This window comes from Girardinichthys multiradiatus, chromosome 8 (assembly GCF_021462225.1).
Source record: "Girardinichthys multiradiatus isolate DD_20200921_A chromosome 8, DD_fGirMul_XY1, whole genome shotgun sequence".
NCBI lineage: Eukaryota > Metazoa > Chordata > Actinopteri > Cyprinodontiformes > Goodeidae > Girardinichthys > Girardinichthys multiradiatus.
Genome location: NC_061801.1, coordinates 28,510,673 through 28,538,300, shown reverse-complemented (window position 1 = coordinate 28,538,300; position 27,628 = coordinate 28,510,673). Strand labels below are relative to the sequence as shown.

General features: G+C 38.3%; 1 protein-coding gene across 11 annotated transcripts in view; it reads right to left on the bottom strand.

Moving 5' to 3' along the window:
• rimbp2a (RIMS binding protein 2a) overlaps positions 1-27,335 on the bottom strand; it is a 97,935-nt gene extending 70,600 nt beyond the window's left edge. For all 11 annotated transcript variants that reach the window (XM_047373556.1, XM_047373557.1, XM_047373559.1 and 8 more), the window contains exon 1: positions 27,124-27,335. The gene's annotated coding sequence lies outside the window, so the exon portion shown is untranslated. The remainder of the gene's footprint in view (positions 1-27,123) is intronic.
• Positions 27,336-27,628: the final 293 nt, after the last annotated feature.

Sequence of the window (27,628 nt, the reverse complement as noted above, 5' to 3'; positions counted from 1 at the left end):
GTGGATTTATGTTAAAGTGGAGAAAGCAGAAATGCAACTTTTATTCCTACTGCTGCAAAAATGTTCTATTGATTATTGCATTTATAATGATTTCAAGAATATTTATTCATTGTCATTTTAAATTGGATACACAGACTTGAGAAAACATATAGAATAAATACCCATTGAGTTTAGTAGTATTTTCAGATGCATTTTGCATGGAATATTCTGCCCCACTGTTTTCCTGTTCTGCTCTATAGAAAGCAATCCTGTTTGTAAATTAGTTGGACTTGGATAGCTAGCCTGCAGTCAGCTGATTAACATGCTGCTTGTGGCTTGCCAAGTGTATGTCAAAACAGCATTACCTTAATACTGTTTTACATTGCAAACCATGAGAATCCAAAATTATTACAACACAGATTTATTTTGCTCTTTAAAGCAAGACAAAAAAAAAACTGTAGTAGTCTTCTTTCAGCCAGCTGACTGGCAGTGTGCGGCGACACACAGGAAAGAGACTGTATTTTATTTATCTGTGTTCTTTAAAGCTGGTGAAAAGTCGGGTCATTTTGACACTTTTTCTGGCTTCTCGTTAAAAGGATCTTAAACAGTATGACCGAAAGTTTTAGCAGTTCTAGCCTTGACTTTATTACGTTGATACTAAAACTGCCGCATAATATCAAATCATAATCTTCATCCCAATATCAACATGTCCATTATTGTGACCACAAAGGGCTCCTTTTAGATGGACATTTTTTAGGATTATATTGCAAGTACCATGCATGCAAATTCTGCATGGCAATACCATATATGGTCTATTGGAGAGGTTTTTATTGCCATTGATGCCCACACTTGATGTAACCTTTAGTGGCTGAGATGATACAGCTCTTACAGAATATTCGGGACATTGTGGTAAAAAAAGAAAGAAAAGAGTCAGTATGGGTAATAGACATAATAATTACAATATTAAACAACAGAATTGCAATTAAACAATTTCATTATATTGTGCGGTACGACTTGATACTATTGCTGGTCCATGCCTCATGTAAAATGAAATATTTTCTAATTGATCATCGCCCGAGAAAGCACTGATTATTATTGCTTATGGGTGTCTGTATTTGCAGTGGTTGATGTGCACATTAAATGTATGAATGTCTCCACCTGTTCATGCTTGGATGCCTTTAGCTGGTGGTTGTTCAGACAAGCAAGAACCAAGAAAAGAGTTTAAGTTTGGTCATATTACCATACAACCTTTTTTTTTTACTCTAATAACTTCATGTCTGACTGTATAATGTATGCAAGCCACACAGAGCAACTCCATCTTAAACTGATTATATAAGCGACAGATGAAAGACTCAGGTTAGTGCCGATCCCTCCCTCTGTCTCCCACTGTGTGTGTGAGTGTGTTTGTGTGAGTGCGCGCAGATAAGCTTTTCTCTAAGATCCTGTCTGGGGTACAAAACACACAGCTGTACGCTGTCACCCTCTATTTGGTATGTGACACTAGTAGTTGAAGAGGAAAGCTACAAAAGACAAGAAAACTGGAAGATGTGAATAGGAGAAAAAGGGGTAGATAGGTACATGGAAAGAGGAAGAAAACTGGGATGGTGGGAGGAAAGTAAAAGAAGTGAAAAAAGGTTTAAAGTTAGAAATAAAAACCGAAAGAGTGACAGCTTGTCAGTCAAAAGCAAAGAATGTAAAGGGTGCATAAAACTTTCGAGAGGAAATGAAGTTACAAGGCGTAAAAAAGGATTAAGAAGTGTGTAGAACCTGTCTGCTCTCCCCACAGCTCACATTCACAGTCAGAAGTTGTCATGCTGGTGGTGCTGCAGGTACTCAAGCATTATGTAATTACGCCAGAGTCAAAGTAGGGCATCGCTCTCGTCCTCTCGCAGCTATGAGCATTCAAGAGTGATTTCACTGTGACTGACCACATCCTTCCTCCTAATACCACTTCATTGTGCTGATGGCCAATCTCAGCCATCCAGTGTTAAAATGTGCCATTAATAGCAGCAGTCAGGCCTCTTCCCTAATCAGCTTTTAAGCAACAGGAGTCAATAACAGGTTGTATCGTCCTGAAAATACAGATACATCAAACAACTATTATTTATGTTTTAACGTGTACGTATTGGGTAAACTACAAAATATAACCCCAAATTAATAAGTTATTAAAATTAAGGCTTAATGAAGCCAGTTTATACTTAATGGTGCCCTAGGCAAAGCTTTCAAATAAATATTTTTAATGCAGTTTTACAATTTCACATTCACAAATTTAGAAAGTTCCAACCAATAATTAAACCAAATTTATTTCATGAGGAAATTGCCATGTTAAGAAAGACATTGGTACCACACTTATGGGCACCCCCTGCTGCTGAATGTGTACAACCCTCTGTTATCTTCTTCTACAATGTGTAACAAGGTTAGAGCATACAGTATACAGAAAGAGGGATCTTTGATCATTTCTCTTTATGTTGTCTTTCACAAGCATCCAGATTCCTGGTTCCTCTTGTATCCTCTCTGCTCTTCATGAGCAGAGCCATGAGAGAGGGTTGATTTTGTGTCTGGTAAACTACTTTTCCCCTAAATTTGGCCATATGGTTTGGGTCTTTACCCTGTTGAAAGACCTAGGGATGATCCATTTCTCCTGTTATTGTAGATTTGACCAACTTTTTATGTAAAATGTCCTGGTATTTAAAAGATTTCATTATACTACATAGTCCTACAAGGTCCCCAGAGTCTTTGGAAGAGAAACCAACCCACACCACCCCATATACCGCACTATATGAAAGGTTTGTTGCTGAAAAGCTCTGTTTTGGTCTCATCTGACAAAGGCACACAGTTCCAGTTAAAGTCAAGGTAACATCCAGCAAGCTCCACTTGTTTACATTTATGATAGCGGAACAGAAAAAGGCTTCATCCTGGCATGCTTCTCACACAACTGGTGGGCACATAAATAGATGGTGGGCATCTAAATGTTACTAAGAGCACTTTGCCACCCCACGGGACAACCAACGCTAAAGCTCTGTCAAGAACTTTAGAGATACATTTGGCTCACCTAGCATCCTGCTTACTGTGCATGTTGGGAAGATAAACTTTTGTCCTTTTCTAGTCGTTTGTCACAGTTCAGTTTTTTTTTGCTTTTTAATTATTGCTCTGACCATACTTATGGGCAGATTAAGTTTTCTTGTAGCCTTACTTAAATGGCATATTTTCTCATCTTTTTCATTTAAAAGAGTAGCCAAGAGAACCTGTCCACAGTCTCACATCATGTTAATACTTATAGTTATTTTAAGGGGTTCCAAATTAGTGCTGCACATGTGATGGTTAAAATTTCTTAATGTGGGAATTTCCCCTACTGAATAAATGTAATAAAATTAAAAGCTTCCTTTGTCTATGTTTTCAATCATGAGTTATGGTACTACAATGTATGAGGACTTTCTTTTCCAAATGGTCATCTGGAGGTCGGTGAGTGTGTAAATTTGCGTTTGGGTCCCTAAACAAAAAGAAACCCATTACAATTGCATTTCATCACTTAATGGGTTTTGTTTTTATTTTACTAATTTACATCCATTTTTAAAGCAGAAATATTATTCTGTCGTTTGGAGTCATTCTATTTTTATGATTGTTGTATCAGTTGCAGGTTTAAAAAACTACAAGAGTAAGAGTGCAACTTTATTAGGATGAAGATTAGAAATTATGTTGGATTTGATTGACAGTTTATGCAAAAATACATGCATTGAGCAGTTTAATTTCACACAAGAGTTGCAGTGTGTAAGGTGTTACAAATTTTATGATGCACTTTACATTGCTTCAACATGCTCTCTTGAACCTACCTGCAGTAAAAAAGGAATCCAATATTTTCCTACACAGGAAAAGATTGCAGCTCAGGGGTTTTTGATCAGATTTATCAGTATATTTGAGGAGCTCAATAAACCGCCCAAGACAAGAGAAAGAGAGAGAGTAAGGGGGTGCCAGTTGGGATCACTCATCTCTTTGTGTGCAGGCAGAGACAGCAGGGATGCTGAAGAAAGACAGAATCAAGTCATAATACTGGCAAGGGCAGGAAGACATGGAGTACAGTGAGTATGCCCACTTTCTGCTCTGATTGTATAACTGTCTCTGCAACACAGAGTTAGTGCAAACAGAGGAAAATCCCACTCAACTATAGTAAAAACCACAAAAGATACTGTACATTTGCTTTTAACTATAAATAAGTGGCTGTGGCCTAATGCTCTCAGTCAGCCCTCTCGTCGAGTGCAAATAAGTTCCACAGAGGTTGTTTCAGTACAAAAGCAAAGAAACAAAATGTGAACACTGGACAAAAGAAATGGCCTTTAAAAATCTATTTTTTAAGGGACGTGTGGAATGATGTCTCTTTCTGTATTTCCTCTCACTTCCAGCAAATCACACATTCACAGCTCCACTTAGCACTCTGTAACATCTTGTAAACACACTGTTGGACTGCGAAGCCAAGAGACACACACATTTCTGTGCCAATTTAGACCTTCAATATCATCATATCAACATAGAAATCTGTTTTGAATATATAAACTAGGATGTCTATTTAGGAAACATAGCACAACAGGCACTCCAAGTGAAAATTGTTATGTGTACATCTTTGCATGGTTGTGAAATTTGAGATCAATATGTGTATTCAGAGAGAACAAACAGGCTTAGAGGGAGATACATCAACACCACTAAAGCCTAATTTGTTCTGACAACTTCTCTCTTCTTTCATCTTTCCTCTCCATCTATATCTTTACACACCCAGGTCAAGGCATGTACTTCTAGCACAATTGGGATAAGAATTTTAAACCTGTAACCAAGAAAAAAACTAAATCTGCTCATAGTGGACACCCTGCAAGGAGGTTCTGTGCATCTATACTATGTCCTTGTCTGCCTTCACATACATATGAACTTGAGTGACATCCCAGTTTTTATCCACAGGGTATGATATTGGCCCACCTCTTGCAGCTATAACAGCTTAAACCCTTGTGACCATAAGAGTTTGTGTATCTTGACCATTCTTCCAGAAGCGCATTTGGGAGGTCAGACACTGATGTTAAACAAGGAGGTCTGGTTTGCAGTTTCTACCCTACTTTATCCCAAAGGTATTGAGGTCAATCCAGTCCAATTCTTCCACACCAAATGTGTTCATCCATGTCTTCGGGGACCTTGTTTTTTACACTGGTGCAGAGTCATGTGCCAACAGGAAGCAGCCATCCCCAGACAGTTTCCCACAAAGTTGGGAACATAAAATCATCCAAAATGTCTTGGCTTGCTGAAGCAGTAAGAGTTTATTTTACTGGAACTAAGGGGATGAGCACAACACCTGAAAGACATCCATGGGATTGCCACACAGAGAGGCATTATTAGACTTTTCAGAACACATCGCCACAAGAGTGCAGTGGTGGCGTGCTTTACACCACTACATCTGACACTTTGCTAACACTTGGGGATTTAAGGCTTGGATGGAGCTGTTTGGCCATTCCACGTAGCTCTTTACCCACTGTCCTGAGCTAATCTGAAGGCAACATAAAGTTTAGAGGTTTTAGGTTATCAGACTTTGCAGAAAGTTGATGACCACTGCGCAATATGTGCATAGTATCCACTGCCCCTTTTCTTGCAAGGCAAGTTTATATGGAACATAAGAACTAAAAGCTGCTTCTCTATGTTTGGTTCTGGAGATGCAAAGTAGATTTGAGCTGAGATTCTGAGATTCTACATGGCCTTCGGTACCATCCTGCAGCTCACTGAGCTCTGGTGAGAGAGCCTTCCTGTCCCCATTTTTGTGCTCCTTACTTATCTCCTTACCTCCTTACTTATCAGAATAATTGATTAATTTTCCCAAAACCAATGATGGATGGATGGATGGAAACTTGACTCCACATTTTATCTGTAATCTACTACTAAAAAGGGAGCACAATTGCTTCATATTGACTGAAGTCAGTTTATTCAGTTTTTAAAATATCATGTACCATAGAAAAACAAATTCCCGAGTAATATCTGGTTACATAAGACCTGGTTTGCTGCAGCAATAAAGAACGGTTTCCTGAAATTTGCCCACAACCTTATGTTCTTTAGAGTACTAGTTTTCCCCTTGAGTTCATTAAAGTGAAGTTTGCTTAACACCTTTCAACATCCACAAGCATTACCAAACAACTACTATAGCTAAGGTTTTGCAGGAAAAATCATGAAATAGCTTTAATCCATTGAGTAATTTTTGTTGTGGACTTGTATGAAGACAGGAACCAGGCAGAGAGTGAATGAAAGAAAATATGTACACTGGCAGGAGGGATCAATAGACAGGACAGGTAAATCTAACCAACTGAATTTACTAGAGCTGAGTCTGAGATGGGCAACTGATGGAGGTTGACTGAAAATAAACACAGATAGGGATCAGGTGAAAAACTATGGCAATGGCTGAATGCAAGTGAGGAGATTGAATAATTAACCATACCAAACACAGGAATCTATTAAAAACACATGCAAAAATATACAAAACACCAACCAATAAGACCAAATAAAACAATAAAGTCTTGAAAGATTATTACCAAGCTATATTTTAACACAAGTGCAGTAATTCTTTTCTTTGAACCGTAAAGTATTTAAATCATGAATATTATGTCTTTCTCATTATTTATTTAATTTAAATTAAATCTTTTTTAAGGGAATTTAAATTATTTTACACTGTGGCTATGTCAAGTATATATTAATAAGGAATCAACCAGGAATTTGATTGAACTATTAATTTGGTTGTTGTCTTTTCCAGCCCAATGGAGGATCATGAAGATGGGATTTAAAAAATGCTTTAGATATAAATATAGGATGATATTAAAATACACTAATATGGCAGGCTATGTGTTCAAGATGAAGAACTGATGAAGGATGAAATCCTGCACATACAGATTTGTAGGATGCTGGCTGATGAGTTTAAATGGGCTTTTTGTGGGTTGAGGATTGCGACTGTTTCCCCAGGAGGATTGTCATTAATTAGATGTCATGTAGGAAACATTTTGTTCCAGTTAAACCGTGGGTGGAAAGGCGCAGACAACATTAGCTCTTTGCAATGTGGGCACGAATAAAGACTCAAACACATATGTTCCTAGTTTCCAAATTATTAAAAGCACAAAGTTTACAAATATCATTTAAGAATAAATACACAGGTCTGTAAGTGTCTTGGAAGCTATTTGTGGAACCTACCTCTTACCATTTTAACATAAACATAGTGTGTTTCCTACTATAGGTTACAGTTTAAATTGAATGTTAGTACTCACTTTTTAACTAAATTTAAAAGCTTTAAAATCAAATAAAAATAACTGTTTGACTCTGTAAAAACATACAACTGTAAATAATTTTTTATGAGCACGCATACATTTGTCTATAATAGGGCATGTCCATAAATAACAAAGCTAAGTGAAGTTCTTGTTTTTCTGTTTCTGTTAAATGGTTGTAGCATTTATGACCAAGAGCAGCTCCTCAGCTTAAATCTGCAACAAACCGTATGTAAGAGCTGTTTTTAACACATTTATGGAAACAAAACAACCCAAATTGTCAGGGTTTGTGTAGCGGAGGACACCGGAAATGCAGACGAGCAGGCAGCATGACGGTAAGTGAAATGATTTAATTAACAAAACTTACTACAGAGGGTGATGGCAAAAACAGACATGGGCAGGCTGCCAAAACAGGCTTGGCATGATCAAAAGGACGAGACATGAACAGAGACGGTGATCCAAAATGTTTCCGCGAGGAATGAACAGAACAGTTGTGTATATATGGAGCAAGAACCAGGTGAAACGAGGAGACTGAATGCTAGGTGCAGGTGAACCGAATGAAGATGATTGAGGAGAGAACAAAACGTGGTTGGACCATAACAGAGACTCTTGAATACAAACTAATAGAAACACAACTGGCAAACTATGAAATTAAAGCATAACCAGATCCAAAAACCTAACTTGACAAAACATGAACTAGAATACAAAAACTAAAGCATGTCCAGGGAAATAATAAACAGAAGCATGATTCAAAACCTATCAAGAATAATAATAAGAAGAACCCAAAAACACCCACAAATCATGACACAAATTATCATTTGGCTTTTGGCTGTGAAGGCAAAAGATATAATCAGCATTCACTCCCCTGCCAAATGACTCCACAGCAGACAGGGGTATTTATTGGATTCAGTTCTGACAAGCAGCAATGCACAAACAACGCCCATGTAGACATGCACATTTTTTCGTGTGTGCTGCTTCCTTTTAGGCAGGAAAAGTGACCACAGCTGTAATGACTTTTAAAATAATAAATTACTGACTGCAACTTATTCTTACTCAAAATGTGAAGGAAGGTCTCTTGTTGGCTAGTCTTATGATAAAATACTCTTTTCAAAATATTATGTAGCTGATATTGTGGTCCAGCACAGTCTGTAGCTTTACAGTGAAACACTATGACTCCTTTATTCTTCTTGCAACAGTCTGCAGTCAGGTCCTTTGGGTGGAAATATTATTTACTGAACATAAATCCTACTGTGTAAGGATGTCTGCAACCAAACGTATACTGGGAGAGACAACATTGTCCTCGCCAATGGAAATAACCTGCTCTGCTTGGGTTAAAAAAAAAACACAAATATTTGTTTATTTTAGTGTTAAAAATGTATTCGTTGGAGTAACATAAATAAATATATCATCTATACCCTTTTAATCATTGTAGGGTGGAAGGGTGTATATCTCCATTGGTCACAGGGCGAGCAGCAGGGTACACCCTGGACAGTCAATCACAGGGAAGCATGGAGACACACAACAATGCATACACACGCCTATTTGGATAGTGGGAGGAAGTTGGAGGATTTGGAGAGAATCCATGCATGCACTGGTGGGCACAACTAACCAAAATGTTAGCTACACTAACAAAAATATTAGCTTTACTAATTTAATTTTTTTAAATTTTTTCAGTACTAGAGGCCTTTATTTTGATGGTAGGCAGACAGGAAGGAGAGGCAAAGAGAGGGGAGTCATTCGGCAAAGGTTGCCGGGTCCGGGACTCGAACCCGGGACGGCCGTTTCGAGGACTATAGCCTCTAAATGTGGTTGCGTGCTAACCCCTACACCACCGGCGATGAACCCAAACTTTGCTAATTTAAAAGAAATAATGGGAGCTAACACTAACAGCTAACCGCTAAGACGAGCTGACCAACCTTTTAAATTAGGCAGGTGACACACCAGTGTGAGTGTTACTCCAGTTCAGAGGGTGACAGTAATGCACACCGAAAGCTGTTTGATAACTGCAAAAAACGAAGAAAGAAGAAGAAAATGGATGACCTGTGTGGGTGTGAAGAGAGAGATGTACGGCATGTGTGGAGTAGCGGCAGGAGTTACAGATGAGTATTTTGTTGAAAATGAAAAAAGAAGTGTGTGTTGGAAGACTTCGGGAAAGGACTCAACAGGGTTAACAGAAGCTAAATGGTTTGCTAACATTTTCCAGAGTTAGCAAAAACACTTATCCACTAAACAAAAAATCAGTTCTGCTATTAGCTGTTGTCGGATTAGCGGGACTGTGCCCACCGCTGGATGTTTGCAGAGGAGGAGCATCCAAACTACACACAGAAAGTATTTTTTTACTTACAATCTTCTGTGAGCAACAGTGCTAAGAACTAGACCACTATGGAGCCCTTTAAAAATATAATAATGCTAATAATGCTAAGTCTGCTTAAAATGCCACCAATGTGATTATTTTGTCTTTGTATTGATTTTTCTCTCACACAGCATAATTTCCCCTTTGCTTCTAATGTAAATTAATAATGATCACTCACAGAGGAAGTCTAGAAAAAAATATTTTCAATATTTGCCCTTAAGAAAATTGGAATCAGTGAATAAAGGTTTCGGCAGGTCAAAGCTTAAGAAAACAAAAGATCAGATCAAAAATCGGTCACAACACTCATTTCTGTATTTCCAGCCAAAGATATAAAATTATCTGCACTGTAACATTTAAAAGACATTTGAGCTACATAAAAGAAAGCGAATGTGTTATTTTTTAGATTGCAAATTACTGAACATAAAGTTGTTTTCAACATGGGTCATACTGTCAAGGTTGATGGCAACTTTAAGAGGCCAGTAAACTGACACTGTACATCCCCACTTATGGAATTGGCTGTGAAAAGGAGGATTATTTTAGAGGATTTATTGAGTAGCATTATCCAGGTCTACACAGCAGTTTGATATATATTACTCAGACTATGTCCTCTGAAGGGCTTAGCAAGCATTCGTCTTTTCACAAGGCCGTGTGACTTCGATCACACTTGATCTGCAGCCAAATACTGGTTTCCTTGGCAGATTGTTTAAAGAACCATTTTAAAATCAATCATTTGTAATGTTGTTCATACTGGGTATTACCTTTGGTTTACAAGACAGACGTGACACAAGACATGGAAAACTGGACCATTCTATATGTGTAGAGCAATTTTTCCAATTTATGATGATAATGTATAGGCAATACACTGACTATACACTATCATCATAATGTCATCGATGGATTATTCATTGCATCCTTTTAAAATATTCCCCTTGTTGTGTCACAGCATTATCAACTGACATTCACTCAGCCCATGGATTTATTGTATCTCTACAGGTGCCTCATTCATAAAATATAAATGTGTGGCAAATGGAGTTAAGATGTCAAATCCTGTGTGTCCTAGTCCATGCGTGAAAACACGCATGTAAGTCACAGTCATACGACCCCAGAAGTCAGATGCATAATGTAAACCGTGGCTGCAGATGGCAGTGGGAACTGGCAAAACACTGAAGCATGAATGGACATTTACATGGGCACGTGTTAGGGAGGGAGAGAGCTTTAAATGGTTGGATAACTAAAATCACAGAAGCCTCCAGCTCTAATGAACCCACATGTTTCAGACCTTTCATGTGAATCCTAAACATTCACGATTTAAAAAGTTACCAAAGTTAGCAAGCACTAAAACTAATAAGGAAATGACACACACAATTAGGTAAAGTCCATAGGCTTTAGGATATACTTTTCCTGCATAATTTGTTACTCAAGTTTAAGTTCTTTTTTCAGTGAACGGGAATTGAAGAAAGGACATTGTTTAACAAATGTTGACATCTGTTGTGACTATAAATCTGAATACATTAAGCCCCATTTCTCCAGAAAGATTTGGCTCTTTTTCAAAATATTTCCTTAAATATTTTACTATTTCCTTAATAATATTTCTTTGAATATTATTTTAATAAATAAAAGCAGCTAATGAGACACCATTGAGAATTAGTCATCCAGAAGGTTGGTTTTATTCAGCAGATCATTCTTTAAACATTATTTTATTAAAACAATATTTCATCTGATCTTGTATTGTGAATGGTTGTCTAAAGGTATACCAATTATTGCCTAAGTTAGTTCCAAGACTAACTTAACTTCACTTCCAGATTCTTCAAGATAATCCTTGGTTCTCAAACATAAACATTGCATGGTAATGTTGCATCACTCTTTTGGTCATGATTCTCAATCATCTTTAATCAACTTGTTTATATTGTACATAGCCCATTAGTCTTCGTTATTCTTTAATTCTGCTTGGTAGTTTAGTTGGATTGTTTTAGCATAGTAAAGGGTTTGTTAATTGAAATATGTTTGACTTTGAGTTGACTTATTTTTGTTAATAAATTATTGTATTTTAAGAAATTGTGTGAATTCATTCCATGTGTGTGCAGAGTTTATGCTGTTCAATAATGTCAGAGCTCGTCTCACACCTTTCTATTTTGTTCTAATACAATCGCCTTACTGGGCTGGTATTCACAGGACAACCCTTAACAGACCGAAATATTATTTGATCAAATATTAAGGTATTAATATTAAATATTAAATAATATATTCAGATTCATAGTCACAACATAATTATATTCTAGTGCAATGCATCAAACAATTTAGTTTCACCATTGTGGTGAATTGCTAATTTGCTAGTATGCTTCACATTATTGTCCTGCATAACCCAAGTGTGCTTAAGGTCACAAACTGACGGTTGGACATTCTCCTGCAGGAATTTCTGATAGAGCAGAATTCATGATTCCATCAATTACCACCACTCATCCAGAACCTGAAGCAGCAAAACAACCCAAGACCATCTCATAGTCACACCACCATGTTTGATGGTATGACATTTTCTTGAATGCTGGGTTGGTTTTAAGCCAGATGTTATGGAACATACACATTTCCCAAAAAAATTATTTTTGTCTCATCAGTGAACAGAGAATTTTCTCAAAAATCTTGTGGAACACTCCCATGGATGGCATTTTTGCCCGATCACTTTCCTATTGTTGAATCATGAACAGTGAACCTAACAGAGGCAGTGCTTTAGATTGGTGGTGGGATGGGGGGGTGGTCCTACTGGATGGTTTTTTAATGCTCCTATAAAGGAATTTTTTTAGGCAGGCTGCTCCAGGAAAGTTTCACACCAATGTCCCGTGTTTTCCTATTTGTGATTAATGGCTCTCACTGTAATTCACACGTGTCTTAAAGTCTTAGCTTAGTAACTCCTCCCAGACTGATAGATATCAATGATTTTTTCAATGGGGCATGATTTGTATGATTTTTTTTTTTTTTTTTGCCTACTTCATGTTGTCAGAGAGGTTAGGTTCAAGTGCTTTTTTGATTCTACAAGTCTAGCAATAATGATGCCTTGTTTTCAGGAAACAAAAGGAACTCAGAAAATTGTTGTAATTACACACACAGCAAGGTTGGTTTGGAAAGATCTTTTTTTTCAGTAATAAATTACATCATTATTTGGCAACTGCTTGATGTATTTACTCAAGTTATCGTTGTCTGATATTGAACTTTGATATCTGACTTGAAACATTTAAGTGTGACAAAAAAGCAAATACTTGAATAACCCAGGTAAACCTGAATAAATACAAAAAGGACATTATACCTGGTTCACACAGCAAGATTTAAAAATTGTTGTTTGATTTTCAAAGCCTGAGAGACCCCACGGGTGACAATACAAAATCGTAGATATAACAGGTTTGATCCTACAGAGTGTTGTGTGCAACCCCACGGCTAGTACACCACAACACACAAGAACAGATTTCACTCAAGAACATTCAGATGTCAGATGGGAAATCTTGCAAACCCCATCGAGAACAAATATGAGTTCAGAGTAATCCCCTCCATGTTTTTGTCACCTCGCTTTCTGATTGGCTATATGTTACATTCAACAGGCTGCATGCTTATTTGTCCTCAGGGCAAAACAACCCACACGCTAGGATATTGAGACAAGACAATCCAACATGTTGAATATCCCTGATTTGTGGTCGGACCAGTCCCAACGTCCTTCCGAGCAGACTAGATAACTTTTAACAGACCACACAGCAGGAATACCTCATACGATTATTTTAAGAGCCATCACGATAATGAGGGAAGTCGGAATGGGAAGATTGAATCACAAATTGGCATAAAAAGTCTGCGGTGTGAACCAGGCATTACTCTTATACACTTAAGAGTACTTAAGCAGTTTTAAACAGCTTTTAATTCCATTACAATTTTATTCAATGGAATCAGACTGTCGTACGTGTTTTAAGACTTTGTGGCACTTGTGGCCTTTTTTCATTAGTAGCTTCACAGGAATAAGGGATGAGAGAAAAGGAAAGAGACATGCCTCAAAAAATGGTCTGTGTCAAGATTCAAATCCAGGACAGCTGTGTTGAGGACTCTAGCCTCTGTATATGGTGCATGTTCTCTATTGCGGAACCACGCGGTGTGCAGAAGCAGACTGTCAAGAGGAACGTCGCCCCTAAAAATTCAATCTAAGTTTTTTCTTGGACTTTTTCAAAATGTTTTACGTAGTTGATGTACTTGGCCATGTTGGCATACTGTTCGAATTTAAAAAGCAGATAGTGGACATGTTGGGGACAAACCACATCACACTGAAAACAAAATGACAGCAAACATGTAGAACCTGAAACAAGTCTTTAATACACAGGGAAAGATCCATCAAATACTGGACAAAAAAGCTGAGAGATGTGCCACCCTTCAGTGGATCATCTATTGTATGTCAAGTTTACAGCTGATAGCACTTTGGGAATCACCTTCTTGATGGTGATTCCCAAATTGATATATAGTGAAATATATAGTATGTTGTACTTGGCACAACATACTATACTACAAAAACATTCAAACAAAGTTAGTCTTTGTGGCAGCCTGCCAAAAAGACTAGTTCAAAATCGGTCCCATGCTGATTCCTCTGGTATGCCTTGACACAGAACTGGGTTAGGAGCCTTTTCAGGCCTGAATGACTCTTAGGTCAGAAGTAAATAGTTCAACAAACAAAAGAAAAAATCGTAAAAATGGTAAAACACTGGAATCACAATATGAGGAAAACGCTGCTAATGTCCAAAGAACGTTGGGTGGCCATAAACAGTCAGAATACTGTAAATATCTAATTTTTTCAAAATCAGTTGAAACTTTCTCTCACACACCCCCAACACCCTACCAGTCACAGGCACAAAAAAATCAAAATAAGTGTTTAATAAATTCTTTGGTCATTTCTACTGCCTATTTTTATAATAAATATTTTCTTGCAGGGATGTAAGTGCTTGTTTTTTTAACAAATAAATGAAGCTGGTGCTCAAATTAAGAGCCATCTGGAATTGAGTCTCTGTGAAAGTGTGTGCACATCTCGGCATATCTGTGACTGAGCAGGAGAAAGGTCAGTTTTTTATGGATGGAGAAGTCTAAGGAACTGTCAGGAAGGGGAGAGATTAACATTTCTTCAGCATAGAACTTGTTCACTTGACCCTCAATTGTGTTATATATTTGTACTTGGCTAAGTCTCATACACATATTTCACACAGTGTTTGTAAGGCTAATTTCCTTAAATAATTAGAACCTACTTTTAAGGATAAGCTAAGGATTTGTGTGGGCAAATCATTTTAGAACAAGTGTAACATGACGGACGCAGCTTTAAAAATTAGATTGATTATTCATTCATTTTGACCCATTTATTATCACAGCCACAATTTATGCATGGGGGTGTCACTTACATAACCAAACACCCTTTCATGTATGAATGATGATAACCTACAAGATCATTCGTTTCTTAAGCCTTTTCAATCATGTCTATGGATGAAAAATAACTGTTTCTGAATGACATTCATAGACCCTATCATTAGCGTCATCATAAATGCAATTAGCCACCAACAGCATGACCTTCCCAACCAGAACAGCTTTCGGACCCTCAGGAGACAGGCTGTTCATTGTTGAGTATAGTCACCAGTCTTTCTCTTTTTTCTGTTTTCAGCAATGACTGTATTTACCATTGTTTTATACTTTGCATTTAGAGGCTGAATATTAATACCATTCATCCTTACTAGGTTTCCCCACAGGACAACTTTGAACCCAAACAGGTTTCCACATAAACCTGGGGACTGGAGAGCCATTTGTTCAGCCCTCCAGTACCCAGTCACTAGGGCCTATATATTTATATCTGTATAAATTTCTTGATAAAGTTGAATTATCAATCAAATGTATAAAATAGATGCACAGAAAGAGAAACAAAAATGAAATCAGAAGCAACAGATTTTCAGAGTAAAATTGGCCACCTAACTCAGCATTTCTGTGTGTCTGCCAGCCATGCAAGCTCGAAGACTTTATTTGTGGACATACACTAATTTTCCAGTAGGAGGGAGTGTATGGAGTAACATGCTGGAGTAAAATGAAATGGCTTGTATGCAACTACACCATCAACACCCACACACAAGAAAACTGCTTTTGAATAGCTGTCCACTTAAGTGACCGCTACGCGTGACAAGGGTAAGACGGGAAATTTTAACCATCAAATTCAAGTGGATGTCATCACATACCGCCATATAAGGATGCAGTTTTTAAATATGATTTTCACATTTCAGTACTGTCCATTCATCACTTCTGAACATTTTAGCTTGTTTATCAAAACAGAAATTTATTTATTTTTATTTTGTGTAAGATTCTGAAAACCTGTGATTGGAGGTAATATATTCTGCCTTCCCCAAATGAATCATAATTCACAAAAACAAGTTTTAAAACAATCTGGAGTATTTATGGGATTAAAAAAAAGTTAGAAAAAGGGAGACTCTGCACACTTTAAATGTTAAGATTAGGTGATCCAGCTGGAATGTGTATATAAAACTCTCCAGGGAAAAACACTATCCTCCCTAAGGTAAACGGGAGTGTGCACAGCCCTGAATTTAATGTGTGATGTAAATGCAGACTGCAAGAGCAAGAATGCGAGAATGAAACTGGCCTCCACTGAAGTGGGCACTGAAGCTTTAAGTCTCACTGATGCCACAACAGATTTGATGCAGGGAGGACCCATTGTTCCCGGAGGACCAACAGAAGATATCAGAAAGGCGTAAAATAAGTTCTGAGGAAGATCGGAATAATTCTAATGAAGAGCCTCGGAGCTGGTAAGGGATTACATGTGGTTGGATGGGCCTTCATGCTCACATAATGCTTGGATGGGCCTTCGTGTGCAGAACACACATCCTAGAACAGACACAGACAAGTCAGCACACAAACTCTCAAGCAGACACAATTCCCATAAAGCTCTCAGTAACACAAAAAGGCACATGGCAGTAGGGAAGCACACACTTTGGCATCCAAAGAAATGTGCAAAGGTTTCAGTTATGTTCTCTCATAGACAAAAGCATCTGGCCTCCACATATACACACTCACATGACCCCAATCTGAAGGAAAATCACACTGCACAAATGTTAAATAATTAATATGTGACCTTATTGCACAGTTAGCAGTACAGTAGGCTAGAAGCACGCTAGTAGAGCCATAGTGGAGTAGGTGTTTTTACTACTACCAAACCTAATTTCATCAGATATACAAGTTTATTCATAAAAGTTTGTTCTAATAATCTCCTCATACATAACAAATGTGAAAATGGTTTTTGTTTTGTAGTCTCTAGCAGATGCTTCTCCCTTTATTTGATCTGAGCAGAACAAACAAAAGCGCTCAGAGAATATGTTACGCTAGTGTTGGCCTCCTTCCACTGCCGGAGAAGCTCAGAATTCATTATAATATTGTAGCTCTTACCCATCATGCACTAGGCAGGGAAGCCCTTTCCAGCACACTCCTGAATTGCTGAGTCTATATGCAGCAACAATGTAAAACCTTTAACATCTTGCAAAAGTAGTCATACTCCTTGAATACTCAGAATTATAAAGTGCAATGTGCTTTTTAATATTTTTTGTGACAGACCAACACATATTAGTGTTTAACTGTGAACTGGAAGGGAAGGAAACAGTTTTCAAATATTTTCTAAATGAAAACCTAAATAAAATCAAGTGTAACCAATAATCTTCATGATTAATTGCCTAATTAGTAAAGAAAATCCAACATTAGTAAACAAACAACATCATAAAGACCAAGGAACACGTCAGACACGTCAGGGAGAATCTTGAAGGGAAGTTTAAAGCAGGGTTAGTTTTGTTCACTAAAACTCACAGCCCAGGCATGGAGAGCATTACATAAAGCAGCAGCAAGGCGCACATGGTTACTCTGGAGGTGGTGCAGAGATCCATAGCTCAAGTAGGATAATCTGCCAACGTAACTATTTTAGAGCACTCAACAAATATGGCCATTATGAAAGGAAAGATATAAAAATTCTGTAATTTATTTATTTGACTTGAGAAATTGTGTGGGCCATTAAAACATTGGTGAGTTCCACCCTTCTCTGTCCTGACCAATAGGCTTGTAATCTAACTTTAACATGATACTTGCCTTAATGCTGTGCTTGTTCGGGACTCCAACAAAAACACAGACAGTACCAAAATGATATGTTATGTGAAGTTAGCACAATTAAAGCTGAAAATTTATTACTGAGCTGCATACATGAATCAGCAGGGACAAGGAAGCTGACCAGGGTTGATGGGAAGATGGAGCTAAATACAAGGCAATCCTGAAAGAAAACCTGTTAGACGCCGCTAAAGACTTAAGACTAGGTTATACGCTCGCCTTCCACCAGAACGACATCCCAAAACACACAGCCAGTATAAGATTAAATGAAAGATGAAAGCATATTCATGCACTGCAATCAGATATTCACAGGGACTCTTTATCCAACCTGTTTAAGCTTGAGCTACTTTGCAAAGACAGTTTCAGTCTCCAAATGTGCAGGGCTGGTAGAGACACACCCCAAGAAAACATACAGATGTTATCATGCTGGTTGTTCAAAGTATTGACTCATGGGGTCTGAATGCAAATGCATGCCACACGGTTGAGATTTTTATTTCTAAAAAAAATTTAGAAAAATGTATCTTTTGACTTCCATTTCACAACCATGTAGCACTTTATGTTGGTCTTTCACATAAAATCCAAATTAAGTACATTAAAAACATAACATAACAAAATGGGTTCGACTCCCGGCCGGGGGTCTTTCTGCATGGAGTTTGAATGTTCTCCCCGTGCATGAATGGGTTCTCACCAGGTACTCGGGCTTCCTCCCACAGTCCAAAGACGTGCCTGTTAGGTTGATTGGTCTCTCTAAATTGCCCTTAGGTGTGTGACTGAATGTGTGCATGGTTGTTTGTGTGTAGCCCTGCAATAGGCACCAGCTTCCCTGCGACCCACTATGGAAGAAGTGGTATAGACAATGACTGACTGACTGACATGACAAAATGTAAAGAAGTTCAAGGGGAATAATATGTTTGCAAGTAACTAAATGTCTGCAATACAAATTTAAGCTTGGTTTAAACTAAAGGCCTGTCAACTACTCTGCAAGAACAGAGACATTTGTTATCTTACCCAAGGTGGCAAAAACAGCAACAAAGGTTTTTTTTCTGAGCCGCAAGAACAAAATGATCTCATTTTGCTCTTGTAGCCCTGGGAAACAAAGCAAATTTCTGTCTTCTTGCAGAGTATAAATAACGGCCCTAAAAGTAGAACCTCTGCTGAGATATTTTGAAACTGAAATTTTAAATATAAAAAGAAATCTTTTCTTTCCTCACTGCAGAAAAATATCATATCAACTGTGCCCTAGAATTGTGTGGACATTTAGTTTTGCACCTGATGCAACATGGAATTTGCAGGAATACAACAATAAAACAAATCCATAAACACAAAACATTGAATAAGAGTAACTCATAGGTCTCTGCTGAGCAGGACTCAATAGCACAGAGCAATAAGTGACTGTCACAGGAGCACATGTTGCCTTTCTTTCCTGACATGGTGTACGTCTCAGCCCCTTCCCCTCTGCCCATTTAGTTGCTCTGTCCTAATCATTCAAGTCAAGACGATGGAGCCAATGACAAAGGCACAAGACAGGAAGTATTTGGGTAAGAGACTATATCAAGGTGGTTACTTAGAGAAATGGAAACTCCTGACTGTGAGAGAAATGCATAATCGGGGAGGAAGAGAAAGGGGGAAAAAACTAAAACAAACAATTAGAAGGTTAACAGAGAGAAAATGTTAGTGACGTGGAATTAAACAGGCCATTATCAGCACGTTCATTTGCCCAGGGGCTCACCTTGCCTGCCAGTGTCATGCTGGCATCATAGATCAAAAATAGCAACAGCATTGTTTTGAATACCATAATTGCAAAACTGCTGCAAATTTGATGTTGATTCTGAAAAACTAAGTTCAAACATTTGTTTTTGTGACTGAGGACTACTTCCTGTTTAGTCCTTTTCTGTTGCCATAACTGTAGCAGTATTATTTCCTTAACAGCTACATCCTTAGGGAAACAAGCTGCAGAGACTACAATTTACAGGTGTGAACAGCAGCTTGGCCATGTTTATGCTACATCTCATGGGCTCCATATACAAATACATGACTGAGTACTGGCATTAACCTTTTATTTTGGGATGAAAATACTTAAAAACTTCTGTAAGTTCGAAAGTACTTTTGAAATATGTTTTTGAAACAAGAACATACCACTGGTTTTATTGCTCTTGCAAAGTTTTTGCACCAGTCATTGGTGGCTAAAGAGCGAAGCAGTGCAAGCTAACACCTGAAAATGTGCTACATTCATATCCAGGAGCGGGTTTTCAGCTGGAAAGTTTGCACGCAGCTAAAGAGGCGAAGGATGTCTTGTGAGCTACATTTTTATTGTCTTCTGCAATTCAAGGAAACTTGCCCTGCAATGGTGGTGGGAAACAATTAGAGATAAGTCAAGCTGACTAGATACTATAGAGATTTTGTGATTTATGGAAATTACAGAAATATGCCAAGTTACAAAAGTTTGAAGGTGCAAGACCAGGCGCCACGACACCATGGGGAGCCCATGAACAGGGGCAGGGATGGCAACATTGCATCACTTTGGCTCGCACCCTCGCGCCATGTTCAATGGGTCAAGTATAAACCTAGCTTAAGAGTGAGCAAGGAAGACTTTCAACAGATAACAGCAAGGCTTAAGGAGCTGAGCAACATTTCACTATTTTATCCTGAGCTTTCACCTCTGTCTGCCATGGAACATGATGTATTTAGAAATGTCTGTGTCCTTTTGGAAATGTCAGAGTTTAGGTAAGTATTTTTTCACGAATTCAAATGGAGACAGATGTTTTAGATGCTATTATAAGATGCTAAGACCATAATCAACCATAATCCTTCTGTCTTGATTTTAAAATGGTAAAAATCTTGTTTTACAGCAGTGGTGTGATATCACTTCTGCTTTAATGATACCTCATCACGGATACTATCCTGTCAGTACGATCCTTAGGTATTTGTGGTTTGGTTTTCATTTTGATGGTATTTTATTCAATTTCATGTTGTTTATCTTGCCATATAACATTTTTTCTCTGTGTTCATTGTTGTTTGTAAGGTGTTCCCATAGTTAATTCCTCTATATTTAGTTTATTCTTGTGTTCTGTTTTTCTGTGCATTTTGATTTATTTCTCGGAGACCAGTGATAGTTTCTTCACTCAGGTTAGCAGTTTCTTTCTGTCTTAGTTCAGCTTCCTCTATGTTAATTAGTCTCCTTCCCTCAGCTTCCATGCTTTCATTCTACCACAGTTGTTTCACATCTCTGCTGAATATATCTTCAAGTTCGTTTTTTCATTTTCCAACCCTGCTTCAGTATTAAGGGGTCTCGATTTTTTTAATGTTCATTTTTGGATTCTTCTGTTAGACTTCCCATTACTCTTTCCATTACTCTGCCCATGTCCCTATCTATGCTCCATATCCTGTTCGCCCTACTCAAGACCTGCACGTTTATCTGCTTTATTGTTAAAATCTTCACTTTGCTTATACTGTGTTCCTATCTGCTCTTGGTCCAACTCTGAACTTCAACATGACGGCTGTCCTTATAGAATAGTTCTTAAGGAGAATGTGGAATTGGTAAAAATCTACATTGTTAGAGCAAAAAAAAAAAACTGTTAAAAATGTTTCTTCAAAGCACTAATCCATTTGTTTATCCAATAGATTATTTTAATTTGTCAAAGCAAATTCAGTGAAAAAACTGACATTTGTGTATTGTGTCTTTAATTTTAATCTAGTGTGTCTTTAATAAAATCCAGTGGAAAAGCCTTAAATGGTCTAACACATACAGTAAAAACATACATCTTTACAAGCCTATCTAGACAGACTGTGAAACCATGAGGTTCAGTACAGGTCCTTCTCAAAACATTAGCATATTGTGATAAAATTCATTATTTTCCATAATGTCATGATGAAAATTTAACATTCATATATTTTTGATTCATTGCACACTAACTGAAATATTTCAGGTCTTTTATTGTCTTAATATGGATGATTTTGGCATACAGCTCATGAAAACCCAAAATTCCTATCTCACAAAATTAGCATATCATTAAAAGGGTCTCTAAACGAGCTATGAACCTAATCATCTGAATCAACAAGTTAACTCTAAACACCTGCAAAAGATTCCTGAGGCCTTTAAAACTCCCATCCTGGTTCATCACTCAAAACCCCAATCATGGGTAAGACTGCCGACCTGACTGCTGTCCAGAAGGCCACTATTGACACCCTCAAGCAAGAGGGTAAGACACAGAAAGAAATTTCTGAACGAATAGGCTGTTCCCAGAGTGCTGTATCAAGGCACCTCAGTGGGAAGTCTGTGGGAAGGAAAAAGTGTGGCAGAAAACGCTGCACAACGAGAAGAGGTGACCGGACCCTGAGGAAGATTGTGGAGAAGGGCCGATTCCAGACCTTGGGGGACCTGCGGAAGCAGTGGACTGAGTCTGAAGTAGAAACATCCAGAGCCACCGTGCACAGGCGTGTGCAGGAAATGGGCTACAGGTGCCGCATTCCCCAGACCTGGGCTACAGAGAAGCAGCACTGGACTGTTGCTCAGTGGTCCAAAGTACTTTTTTCGGATGAAACCAAATTCTTCATGTCATTCGGAAATCAAGGTGCCAAAGTCTGGAGGAAGACTGGGGATAAGGAAATGCCAAAATGCCAGAAGTCCAGTGTCAAGTACCCACAGTCAGTGATGGTCTGGGGTGCCGTGTCAGCTGCTGGTGTTGGTCCACTGTGTTTTATCAAGGGCAGGGTCAATGCAGCTAGCTATCAGGAGATTTTGGAGCACTTCATGCTTCCATCTGCTGAAAAGCTTTATGGAGATGAAGATTTCATTTTTCAGCACGACCTGGCACCTGCTCACAGTGCCAAAACCACTGCTAAATGGTTTACTGACCATGGTATCACTGTGCTCAATTGGCCTGCCAACTCTCCTGACCTGAACCCCATAGAGAATCTGTGGGATATTGTGAAGAGAACGTTGAGAGACTCAAGACCCAACACTCTGGATGAGCTAAAGGCCGCTATCGAAGCATCCTGGGCCTCCATAAGACCTCAGCAGTGCCACAGGCTGATTGCCTCCATGCCACGCCGCATTGAAGCAGTCCTTTCTGCAAAAGGATTCCCGACCAAGTATTGAGTGCATAACTGTACATGATTATTTGAAGGTTGACGTTTTTTGTATTAAAAACACTTTTCTTTTATTGGTCGGATGAAATATGCTAATTTTGTGAGATAGGAATTTTGGGTTTTTATGAGCTGTATGCCAAAATCATCCATATTAAGACAATAAAAGACCTGAAATATTTCAGTTAGTGTGCAATGAATCTAAAATATATGAATATTAAATTTCCATCATTACATTATGGAAAATAATGAACTTTATCACAATATGCTAATATTTTGAGAAGGACCTGTATTTTACTAAGGTATAAAAGGTATAAAAGAATGCATACAGCATAATCGCAATACGCATTTCAAGCAAGGTTTAAGGTCAGCAAGGCTTTTACTGATGTTTATCCACACAATTTAAATGAAGCATTAGAAGCACACATGATAAATCTTAACAATCTGGAAATAATATGTTAACATACAGGTTTCAATGAGTCATGAAATGAAATTAGTTAATCTGAAGAAAGAAATGAATACTGAGTAAAGTAAGTAAAAAGTTGGAAAACGGACACCACATGTTAAGTAAAAAAAAGGTGTTGTCTTTATTCTGCCTTGATTCTCTTCCTCTCACTTTCCTTCTCAGCCCCATCTGTTTTTTGCCTCCTCCCGCTGCAGTGCTTTTTCCTTCATTTAATAAAACTTCTGTTCATCTTTAGAAGCTGCCAGAAAATGTGAGAGGAAATGTTTCAATCTCTGTTCCCCTCAGCTGCTGAGCAAAAATGCTTTTTGGATTGGGGGGGTTGCGCTAACAATCAATACAGCACATTCACACATGGGTCCTCATCCTGAGCACGCACACATCGCAAATATACGGCAGTAGTACCGGCAAAGGGAGGGGTTTCATGGGGGTTGCCATAGAAACTGCTCTCCTTCAGGTCGGCACAAGGATGATAAAGAAGTAGCAATCAAATATCACGTGCAAAACATATCTGATGATGCCTTTTGAACTGTGTGAATGAAAGCCGGCAAACAAGCAGCGCAAACAAAAGCCCTCTGAGTCACTGGGCCCTGCATAAGCCAGCTGTCATCGGGCGAGAGGCGGGATACAACCTGAACAGTTTGTCAGTTTATCACTGGGCTAAGAGATCCATACTGAAGAAACATGTACTCCTGCTGCTAAACTAAAAGTTTAACTAAAAATTCACTAAAAATGCATGCAACTGGCCAGGGAAGTCCAAATTTAAGCCAGGTACCAAGGTATGGAATAAAGTTTGTAATTACTTGCATAAAGTGTTTTTTTTTTACTTTGAAAAAGTGAAGTACGCATGAAGGTGTCTTATTAAAAAATAAAGGATTGTGTATGAAAGATCTGTGAAAAAGGGAAATGTATACATCTCTGTAGTTCTTTGACCAAATACACTGTAAACTTTCCAAGTGACAATACTTAAGTGATATTCTACTCTATTCTATATAATTATTGGTTTGTGTTTTCACATCCCTTCAATGCTGTCACTGCTGAGACTACTGCAGCACCTGCATGTTTTAGTCTCTTTTGGCTGCCAGGTTCCCTGTTCATCTCAAGAGATGAGCAGTGGAGTAATTCAGTCATGGGACTGAAAACACATGTTTCATTTTGCCTATCTTCTCTCTTCACTCTTTTGCTCTTACCCACAGGCATCTGCCTGGAGATCAGTTGGCACAGCCAACCAGGGTGGTGCATGGGCATAAAGGAGTGGAAACAGAATAAGAAAAAAGGGAGGCTGTAAAATATGCAAGAGCGACAAAATTATAACAATAGAACTTTTTGAGCTTATCAAAATTTTTTAAATACATATAGAATAGTAACTATATATAGACAGACAAACAAAGGTGAGGTACTGTGAAGTTAGACATAAGCAGAGCTGTTTTCATTTCCTTTGCTATACAGTATTTCTCCTTTGATGTGTCAACCACCCACACAGTCACATGTTTAAACATATGTATAGAGGAGAAATTATACCGCCTATGATTCAATACAGTTGTAACACATTTTCCACTACTTCCACTAAATGACATACAGCCAAAAAAATTCTGATAGTGGCTTTATCAGTTGTAATGATGCACTTTTATGCTCTTATGCAGCAGTTAGTAGGAATGTCACTATCCAGTCCCAAGAGTGGGCTTGGAATCCCAATAAAGTTATTTTTTAAATAATTGGTATTGGAATCTCTGACTAGACCTAACTACAAACCTATTATTTATATTTTTGAGCTACATCTCTTTATTCATGCTCAGTGCAGAACAGTACTTACATATGTTTCAAGCCAATTACATCTACATCCTACTTCCTGTCACTAGAATGTGCCCCCCTGCTAAGTCTTGCCACAACAATATTCACAACATTACAGCACACACCGTTGATAAAGCCAGTCATATAATTTTGTCTTATTCAATTGCACAACAACTTCTGAATTGATACAAAAAGGCTGAGATGTGTAGCATCCCTATTTACTTTCATAAGCATGGTGTGCTGCACAGCTGTATTGCTAGTTATTATTATCGCTAGTAGCTATTATTTCACATTCAAAGCGAAACAGTAATTTTGTGAAGCTGGTGAACAACTTTTTCTTTTATTTGTCTCAATGTGACTAACTGAAACTAGACTGAAATACTGTATGTTATGAGCTGAACAATCAACAAGTCATATCAAAACAGAGGGTAAACATGCTAGCTTTAGCCTAACACTTCAACAAGCTGCTCCAGATAAAAATGTTGTAAGCCAAAAGAACAACTGAGTTTATTGAGGAGTGTGACTGTATTTGTCAACTCAGAGATATCTTTAGGAAAAAAATTATAAAGTTATGATTATCAGAGTAGCTTTCTTAATCTAGGTGTCGGAGCAGCATATTACATCTGACCTGCAGAAAACCCTACAGGTACAAAATATGCACAACTGTCAAGAAAAAAGAGATGCTGCAGTGTGATAAAAATAATTGGTGAGGTAAACTTAACAGAATCACAATAAATATGTAGATTATGTAATGCTGCTAAAGGACTGTGTGTTATTGTACTGCACTTTAAAGATATATGATTTTCAAGCATATACTGTACATGGCATAGATTTTATTGAAGTATCAGACTGAGACAAATGTATCTGCAAATGTCTATTCTTGAATGACTCGGATCGGTCTCAAAGACAAATAAATCCTGTTTGGGATATCTCTGACTATTACAGCGAGGCACAACAAAAAGCATTCTACTGTTTGAAAAAAATAGGTTTTTGGTATAAAATTAATAAAATTTTATCTGTTGAAACAATTGTGCATCAACTTTTCACAAAAATAATTCTTCACAGACACATGAGCCTGACTTCTTTGACTGCTGAAATTCAACCATCACTTTTCAGTATTGATCCACAGTTCAGAAATACAAATATTACAATTCCTCAAAAATGGCATGCAGCTGAATCAACACTCCTTTCAGTCTGTTTCAGCAAAATGTGAACATTGTAACTGAATTGATCTCATTGGTTCTATTAGAATGTAAAAGATTTAGCTAGTCAGAGTATACCTGGAGTGTCATGTGCACTCCCTCACAAAAAACTCTAAATGGCTGGGTGGGAACATTAACCCACAGCAGTGAGTGGGTTAATGTTCAACACCAGCACCTGACAACCCTTTAGTAGTCAGAAACCAGGAAAAGCTCAAATTACCTGTGCCAATAACGCCCAAATACACACATAGACACACACTACATCAAGTTGTTTGACTAAGCACTCCACATTTGTCTTTCTCCCCGCATCCCTAAGTGATCATGTCAGCTTTTGCCTCACGATTTTACAGATGGAAAGATTGTCATTCATCATTTGATACCTACAGAAATACTGCAGTGATCTACTGTATGTAGGTAATCTCAGAAGAGACAAACATTGTTCTGTGTACTTAACCAAAAAACACACAAAACCAATAGACTCATACACTACAACCCCACCCCTCTTTCCTTTAGCACACACACACACACTGCACACACCCACACATCTTCGAACAGGTGGCTCAGCTTCAGTCAAGAAACAGCAAAGCTGGATGTTGCTTTCTCCTCATTTAGCCCTGAGAAAAGACAAAATGTGCAAATCCTCCTCTCCTTTCCACCTCACTGTGCACATCTGTCTCCTCCTGCAGCAACTGCACACAGGTTTTCTCCAGCTGCCTGCTATGCTAACCCCGTGCACTATATTTAGGACTCAACAGAGCTAGATCAAACACAAACACACTGGGGCACAATGATGCAGAGACAAACAGCAGCACCGAAGAGGTGTGTATTTACCGTGTGTGTTGCCTAGCACAGGAGCATCTTTACTGAGGAGTCGCTCCCTCCTTCTTCCTCCTTGCTGTAGTCTCTTCCCTTCTTCGGTGCTCTGTATGGGTGGGGAATTGTCAAACGGCTGCAGCATCAGCAGCAGCAGCTCTGGGTTCTGTCTCTCTTTTTCTCTCTCTCTCTTTCTCTCTCCTCCTTTTCCTCCGCCCCCTCTCCACACACTCTCTTTCCTATCCTCTCCTTGCTTTCACTATCTCCCCACCCCCAAAGACCCTCCTCCTTAACACCCTTCCTCTATCATCGTCTACAAGCTTTCTCACTCCTCCGCTCACATTCCCCCTTTCTCTTTCCAACAATGTATAGAATGCTGCATAAATCCACTCGCCTGAATTAATCAGCTTTCTCCACTGTCACAAACATCAGTGACATCTAAGGGCCTCAGTTACATGCAAAGGTGTCGAAGAGATCTTAAAATCTGGACAGTGTACAGTGTGTGAAAAAGGATTTGCCAAAA